This window comes from Dasypus novemcinctus, chromosome 9, assembly GCF_030445035.2.
Source record: "Dasypus novemcinctus isolate mDasNov1 chromosome 9, mDasNov1.1.hap2, whole genome shotgun sequence".
NCBI classification, from domain to species: Eukaryota; Metazoa; Chordata; class Mammalia; order Cingulata; family Dasypodidae; genus Dasypus; species Dasypus novemcinctus.
Genome location: NC_080681.1, coordinates 109,225,500 through 109,234,591, shown reverse-complemented (window position 1 = coordinate 109,234,591; position 9,092 = coordinate 109,225,500).

The following is a 9,092-nucleotide window of genomic DNA, read 5'->3' as shown; positions in this document are numbered from 1 at the left end:
ACCTCTCACCACCCTCCGAAAGCTCCAGGGACAGGCGGACGGGGCCCAGCCCTTCCTCCATGCCTTGCTCCGTGTCCTCCTCACCTGTGGGAGGGAAGTGTTACCCTCTTTTTGTCAGGATCTTCGTAAGGTCATCTTTCAAGTCATGGTCAGCCAAGTGCAGATGCTGGCATGACCCTCCTTCGGGAGCGCTGTGTGGCGGCTCTGTGGGAGTCCACGACACGATGAGCGGCATAGCGGGGACCGCAGGGCTCCAGCCTGAGCTGGGCTAGCCTCGCTCTGCTGGTCTTAGATGCTGGAGGAACGTGGAGGTGGAGGTCCGATGCTGGGGCTCTCTCCGCGTCAGCCCAATTCAGTGGAGAGCAGTGGGGGCAGGACCCACTCTTGTGCTGAGGTCGTCTCCACACAGCTGTCCTGTCCCATGTTTACTAGGACACTTAGGGGACATCATTCTCAGTAAAGTGAACTTTGCTCATGAGCTCCCAGGGACCCTTCTGATGACCCTCCGAGCCGTTGTCGACTACGAGCACAGCAATCTCTTCCATTTTGGGGTAGCGCATTGGGTGGAGGCCTGGGGTGGGGAACTTGACCGGTCATTTTAAAGGGTCACTCTGCATGTCTGGGGAGAACACAGCCAAGAGGGCAAGGGCAGAAGCAGGTGACTGGTGTGGAGGCTACTGTAAGATCCCAGCGAGGGTCAGGGGTGGCCCGGGCACCTAGCAGGAGCAGGGAAGAGGTGCTGGCTGGTTTCCAATCCGTCTGTCTGGCTTGCTCCTCCACTCTCAAATCGTTTACCACCCCCTCCCTGTAGGACACTGTGCATTGAACCATGGCGTTCATCCCAGAACAAGCATTTACGGACAAACCTGACCAGGACTCAACCCTGCTCCCCACTCACTGGTGGCTCCCCAGTGACTACCGAATCAAGTCCAAAATGCTTGCCCTGACTGGCAAGGTCCTGTATGACCTCCCAGCTTCATGTGTTCCTACCCCACCTCCCCCTGGAGTCCAGCCATCCCCACATGCCACCATCTCTCTTCTCTCAGCCTTCCATGTGCTGCTTCCTTTGTCTGAAACATCCAGACCTTCTTTATTTTCTCCCTCAAGACTCAGCTCAGGTGTAAATGCCTCCAGGAAGCCCTCCCTGACTGGTCCCTACCACCCCGGTCTGGATTGGTTGCCCTTTTCTGGGCTCCCATGGTCCCCTCTGACTACCTTACCAGCACCCATCCTGCTGTGACACCTGTTAATTGCCTGTCTCCCTCATTTACTGTGTTTCTTATTCTGTGACTTGTCCTGATTTCCCAGCACTCAGCACAAAAAGGCTCCTCTTGAGAAGTGGGATGAATGAATGAAGGGTACCTGGTTATGTTAGGTGTCTGGGATAAGGAGATGAACAAGAGACATAGTTCCTGGCCCAAAGCAAGGAGAAAGGAGACCCAAACAATGACAAAAAGGAGTGCAGGAAAGGGGGGCCAGGAGATTGTCCAGGGAGCAGTGCTGTGAGGGTTTTAGATTCAGAAAGCAGTGAGTTCCAGTCCTGCCACTGCCACTGATTAGCTGTGTGAATGGGGCTGCTTTCTATTTTTTTAAAGATTTATTTTTCTCCTCTTCCCCCGTACCCCAGTTGTCTGTTCTCTGTGTCTATTTGCTGCGTTGTCTTTCTTTGTCCGCTTCTGTTGTTGTCAGCGGCATGGGAATCTGTGTTTCTTTTTGCTGCGTCATCTTGTTGTGTCAGCTCTCCGTGTGTGCGGCGCCATTCCTGGGCAGGCTGCACTTTCTTTCGCGCTGGGCGGCTCTCCTTACGGGGCGCACTCCTTGCGCGTGGGGCTCCCCTATGCGGGGACACCCCTGCATGACAGGGTACTCCTTGTGCGCATCAGCGCTGCACATGGGCCAGCTCCACACGGGTCAAGGAGGCCCAGGGCTTGAACCGCGGACCTCCCATGTGGTAGACGGACGCCCGTTAGGCTGGGCCAAGTCCGCTTCCCGGGGCTGCTTTCTTAATCTTCCTATAAAATGGTTATATAATAATGCCTCCCTCTTGGGGAAGGAATGTCTGAACAATGTATAGCACAGTGCACAATCAAAGGCGTGTCACACCCAGAGGAACAGAGCAGTTTACAAATATAATCAATATATCTTTTTGGAATTCATAAATAATATCAAACTGCCACAAGGGCTGTGGGACCAGATCTACACTCCACCCCTGTCACCTGTTCATACTTCAAATCCCACCAATCAAATGAAAATGCAATAGTCCAGAAGTCAGGACTGATTTTTAGATTATACCAGAATGTAAACTGCTCGAGGGCAGGGAATTTTGTCTGTTTTATTCACTGCTGACTTCTCAGCACCTGGAATAGTGGCTGGCACATAGTATATCCTCGATAAGTATTTCTTGAGTGAATGAATAAGTTACTGAATTCTGGTTTGGCTATTTTGGGCATATGAGTAACTGCCTTACCTTCCCTTGGGCCCAGATACCTCCTCCATAATCTCAAACACAATTTGACTCCATCCACTGTGAGTGCATTCAGCAGCAACCAATGACAAGCCACAAAACCAGGGCTTAAACAAGTAAAAAAATTACTTTGTCTCCTGAAACAAAACCCAGGATTGTCCAAGATTGGCATACCAACCCAATATTTTCAAAGATCCAGCTCTATCTACCTCCCAGCTCCAGCTCTGTTATGTGGCTTTTACCCTCACGAGCACAAGGCAGCTGCTGGACTTCTAGGTATCATATCTCCATTCCTGATGCAGAATGGAGTATGGGAAAAAGGCAAAGGGTAGAAGGAGGGGCTAGACAGGGTGTTACCTTAACAGAAAAATGTCCAGGCTTCTGGGAGAAGAGAAAGAGATATCAGGAGGGCAATAAGCAGGGTCTGCTGTGAGGCCAACTACAGCCATTACTTCTTGTCACCCCATACTGGTTCCTTGGCCAGGCTTCCTCCTTTCTGTGGATGGCAACTCTACTCCCTCTGCCTGAGAAACCCGTCATCCCTCACTCTGCCACCAACAAGCAGTCCTCAGCATCCTCTTAGCTCCACGGTGACACGTCCTGAATCTGACTGTGTTTCTCCATCCTGTGGACTTTATCCAAGTTCAAGGCCCGCTCATCTCTCCTTTCTGCACTCCTGCTCCGCTTACCATCCATTTTCCTCATTGTGCCCAAAGGAACCTTTATGAATGTAGTCCCATCTTAGGACAACCTGCTGGAAGCCCCCGACAGTTTCCCATCACATGGACAACAGCATGGAACCCCACACCCCCGTTTGGCCCACGGGCGTGCAGCCTGGCTCTACCACCCTCCCCGCACTGATCCCCCTGCTCACCTTAGACAGCTGATGGGGCCTTGTTTATGCTCCTTGCCCACAACAGCCTTTTTTGCCCTGGCTGTTCCCTCCACCAGGAACACACTGTTCCTAACCTCCTTATCTAGAGGTCTACAACCCTCTGCCACAGGCACCATCTATTACATCACCCCCTTTCATTTTTCCCATGGCACCCATCATAATCTTTTTTTTTAATTAGAGAAGTTGTAGGTTTGCAGAAAAATCATGCCAAAAATACAGAGTTCCCATATACCTTCTTACACACAGTTTCCCTTTTAATAACAGTTGGCATTAGTGTGGTAACTTTGTTGCAATTGGTGAACAATACTATTATAATTATACTATTAACTATAGTTCATGATTTACATTGGGGTTCACTATTTATATTGTATAGTTCACGTTTTTTAAAATTTTCTCCTACTAACATATAAAAAAACATAAAATTTCATTTCCCCTTTTAACCAAATTCACATATATAATTCAGTTCCATTCATTATAGTCACAATGTTGTGCTACAATCACCACCAACCATTACCAAAACTTTCCATCACCCTAAACAGAAACTCTGTACCAATTAAGCATTAACTCCCTATTCCTTTCCCCCACTGCAGTCCTTGGTAACCTGTATTCCAGTTTCTGAATTCATGAATTTTCTTATTCTAATGATTTCATATCAGTGAGATCATACAATATTTGTCCTTTTGTGTCTGGCTTATTTCACTCAATGTGATGTCTTTAAGGTTTGCCCATGTTGTTGCATGCATCAGAATTTCACTCCTTTTTACAGTAGAATAATATTCCATTGTGTGTATATATCTCATTTTATTTATCCATTCATTGGTTGACAGACATTTGGGTTGCTTCCATCTTTTGGTAATTGTGAATAATGCTGTTTTGAGCATCTATGTAGAAATATGTGTTCAAGTCCCTGCTTTCAATTCTTTAGGATATATTCTTAGAAGTGGGATAGCCATATCACATGGTACCTCTACACTTACCTTTCTGAAGAACCACCTAAATGTCTTCCATAGCAGTTATACCATTTTACATTCCCACCAACAAAGAATGTGTGTTCCTACTTCTCCATGTCCTCTCCAACACTTGTTATTTTGTTTTTTAACAAATAGCCATTCCAGTTATTGTGAAATGGTATTTCATTGTGGTTTTGATTTGCACTTCCCTAATGGCTAATGATGTTGAGCATCTTTTCATGTGCTTATTGGCCATTTTCTTCTTTGACGGAAAGACTATTCACATCTTTTGCCCATTTTTTACGTGGGTCGTTTGTCTCTCTGTTGTTGAGTTGTAGGATTTTTTATATATTCCAGATATTAAACCCTTATCAGATATGTGGTTTCTAAACATTTTCTCTCATTCTGAAAGTTGTCTTTTTACTTTCATGAAGTCCTTTGATACACAGAAGTTTTAAATTTTGATGAAGTCCCATTTATCTATTTGTTCTTTTGTCATTTGTGCTTTTGAAGTCCTGCAGATGCTTACCTATGTTTTCTTTAGGAGTTTTATGGTTTGGGTCCTTATATTTGGTCTTTGATCCATTTTGAGTTACTTCTTGTACATAGTGTGAGGCAGGGATTCTCCTTCATTTATTCATATGTGGCTATCCAGTTTTCCCAGCACCATTTGTTGAAAAGATTGCAATCTTTTGTCTTTCTCCTTCATCAGAAAGTAAACTCCATGAGGACAGAAATTTTGTCCTGGCATATAAGAGGACTCAATACGTATTTGTTGAATATATGAATGGAGAAGCTTGTTTTGAATAATCTCTAGGGGACCTTTCAGATCTTGGGCATTTAAAGAAAAGGGAAAGGAAGAAGGTTGGATGTAGGGGGCATGATACCTGAGATACAAGACAGAAATTGGAACCAAGGGGTGATCATCTTCCTGCCAATATCCCAATCCTCTTCCCTGGTAGCACAGACAATTTTGCCAACAGGAGCATCTCTGGGGTGAGAGTCAGAGACCATTTGGGGGAAACTGGAAGGAGGAGGTGATCACAGGTATCTGCCATACTGAATCTGCTAAATCCATACCAGAATGGGACCTGACATTTGGGGACTGGTTTTGAAAACAGCCTGTTGGCTCTGCCACTAAGCAGCTATGGGTAAGTGGCTTAACTACCCTTGGTTAAAAATAGTACTTACTTAAGGAAGTCATTTTAAGGATTAGTAGGAAGGAGTATATAAAATGCTTATGGGGAAGCGAACTTGGCCCAGTGGTTAGGGCGTCCGTCTACCACATGGGAGGTTGGCGCTTCACACCCCAGGCCTCCTTGACCCGTGTGGAGCAGGCCCACATGCAGTGCTGATGCACTCAAGGAGTGCTGTGCCATGCAGGGGTGTCCCCCGTGTAGGGGAGCCCCACACACAAGGAGTGCGCCCTGTAAGGAGAGCCGCCCAGCGCGAAAGAAAGTTCAGCCTGCCCAGGAATGGTGCCGCACACATGGAGAGCTGACACAACAAGATGATGCAACAACAAACAAATAAACACACACAGATTCCTGTGCTGCTGACAACAGAAGCGGACAAAGAAGAACACGCAGCAAATAGACACAGAGAACAGACAACTGGGGGTGGGGGAAGGGGGGAGAAATAATAAAAAACAACAACAAAAAAATAAAATGCTTATGGTGCATGGCCAATAGCCAGAGTTTGAAAAATTTTAGCCATAAAAGAAAGAGACACAAGAAGGAGACAGAAAATTCAGAGAGAGACCACATAAAAGCAGGTGGCCTAGTAACCGAGGGGCAGCCCAGTGTGGGCCTTCCCAGAAAAGGTACTGAAATTTACAGCGTCTAAACTTTAGCACCCCTTCCCCAAAATGGACTTTGGAGCTCTTCTGAGCTAACCCTCTCATTTTACAAACTTTCTGAGTCTCAGAAAGGGCAGACTTTCTCCAAGCTTCCCAGACAGTAGGCAGAAGAGTCAACTGCAGAGTCAAGGCCAGTTGGTGGGCAAGATGCCCAGAAGGGCCAGCACGGTGGGTAATGAGCCCTCTGTTCTCAGTCTGGGGAAAGGGTCTGCCTTCCTCCTGTATCCTCACGCATGGCAAGGAGAATGCCAGGTTCCCAAAGTGACTGAGAAGAGCCATGCAGTCTATAGGAGAAGCATTGGTTGGGGGGGTGGGGGACAAGGGACTGACCTGTGCTGCCTACCCCCCAAAGTGTCAGGCCCTGTGCTGGGTGCTTCACACCTAAATGAGGGATTATCCCATTTTACTTGTACATTTACATAAATAAGACTATGGATGCTCAAGGCCCTTCTAGAGCCAGTGGACCCAGAACTTGAATTCCATCTGTGTGGCTCCAAAAGTCTGTAACCTTTCCATTGGTACTCTGCTCTGCCCTCTGCCCAGGAATTGGAAAGCCTGTACCTGGGTCCTGACCATCAGCTGGCTGTGAGGCTGGGCAAATCCTTTCTCTCTGGTCTCAGTTTCCTCTAAACATGGAGGGTGGACACCCGCCCGGGTCACTAAGGGCCCTTGCAGCTGGAGCTGACATTCCTGGGATTCTCAACACAAGCCTCCTCAGACTTAGTCAGAAGCAAAGCCTTCCAGGCCTCTAAACATAACGCCCCCACTGCCGCACATCCTGCTTCCTGCTGCAGGGGCCCAGGGCAGCCCTGCCCAGAGAGAGCCCCCCTGGTCCCGCCCCAAGCAGCCCAATGCCCTGTCGCCCTCACACAGAGGGAGGCACCCCTTCCTCCAATCCTTTCCCAGCCTGGGCCTCCATTCTCCAGGGCAAATCTCCACTCAACCGTTGGGGGAAATCAAACCAAACATTTAAGGTAATCCGACTTTTTAATTAGGTGCCTATTCCCCACCCCCCCACCCCACCCCCAGCATTCAAGGCTTTGGGCAGCCCATTGGTCAACATTTAGGCTAGTGCTTCTGAAATTATTTTTTAAAAGTTATCCCCCTGACAAGCACTTATATTTTTGTAAAATAAAATATATTACTAGAAACAATTAAATTTTTTAAAATTACAAATTAGTCCCAGCTTAAAAAAATAATCTATTCACCAGATCTTGTAGAGTTATAAAAGTTTTGAAATGCTTACTCTCAATTTCTGTACTTAACCTGATGACCAGTAGCAGTTTGTGGGTAGAAGCAGCACATGGACTACACTTAGATAGCAGGGATTTAGGCTGCTGAGCCTTTGACTCTAGGTTTGCAGAGCTTCTTGGGGGACTTTCCAGAAGGAACAAGGCTCCATCCTCCCTCCGCAGGTCCTTCTGGATCCCAAGCTGGTCAAGCCCAGACAGCCCAGGCCAGGCTGGCCGGGCTCATGGGAGCTCCTCTTTCCACCCCAGGCCATTTTCCAGGACCCTCCTCTTGTGTAGTGTTGATTTAAGCGTCTGGGTGGGTACCACCCTGAAAACCATAGGGCAGTTGTGGGGTGGGGGTTGGGTGGGGTGATCTGGGGAGGGAGAGTACAGGGTAGAGGTGTGCTTTCTTTGCTTCCTACTCCTTTTCTGAATTTGGCTCAAGCAATAGGACCGAGATGCTGGCAGTGCCCAAGCATAAGGCTTTCTGCAAATGAGAAAAAGAGGCCTGCTCCTCTGCATATGCCTTGGTTTGCAGCATGGCTGGACTTCAGCCCCTGCATATCCTTAGCTGGGCGTCCTGGTGAAGGATACGGGCTGTACAACCACATGCAGTGGCCTCAGTGGCTAGAGCTTCAGGCCTACCTCCAGCAGCCTCTGGGGTACTAGAGAGCAGGACTTGGGTTTGGGACATTGCATCTCGAGGGAGCTAGGGGCCGCCAGGGAAGCAGTTTCACTTTGCATTGTAAGTCCTTTTGTACTGATTATACCTTTTTCCTCACTTTTTTTTTTTAAAGATTTATTTTTATTTACTTCTCTCCCATTCCCCCCACCCCACCCGTCCCAGTTGTTTGTTCTCTGTGTCCCTTTGCTGTGTGTTCTTCTGTGTCCGTTTGTATTCTTGTCAGCAGCACCGGGAATCTGTGTCTCTTTTTGTTCCATCATCTTGCTGCATCAGCTCTCCATGTGTGCGGTGCCACTCCTGGGCAGGCTGCACTTTCTTTCACATTGGGCAGCTCTCCTTACAAGGTGCACTCCTTGCACGTGGGGCTCCCCTACGTGGGGCACACCCCTGTGTGGCACAGCATTCCTTGCGTGCATCAGCACTGCGCATGGGCCAGCTCCACATGGGACAAGGAGACCTGGGGTTTGAACTGTGGATCTCCCATGTGGTAGGTGGACGCCCTATCTATTGAGCCAAGTCCGCTTCCCTTTTTCCTCTTTTATTTTGAAATACTTTCAAATTTACAGGACTGTTATAAAAATAATGCAGGCCTCATACAGAGAACTCCAACATACACTTATCCCCCCGGATACCCAGATCTACCAATTTTAACATTTTGTTACATATGCTGTATCATTCTGTCAATCAGTCCGTTTTCTGAATACTTGAGCAAAGAATGCACACATCATACTCCTTGAACACCTAATGCTTCAAAGTACATTTCCTAAGAACAAAGATTTTACTTAAATATCCATCTTAAGTTCAGTTATCAAGTTCAAGAAATTTTAACAGTCTATATATGCATTGATTGGAATTTTGACCTATAATAAAGTTTGGTGACTGACTGACGTAGTGGCTGTCATCTATGTCAGTCACTGCAAACTCAAGGCCTACAGTGGGGCAGGGCCAGACCTGTAAAAACCAGAAGGCCCGCAAGAGTTGAGAGCAGTAGAGTACACAACCCACCCC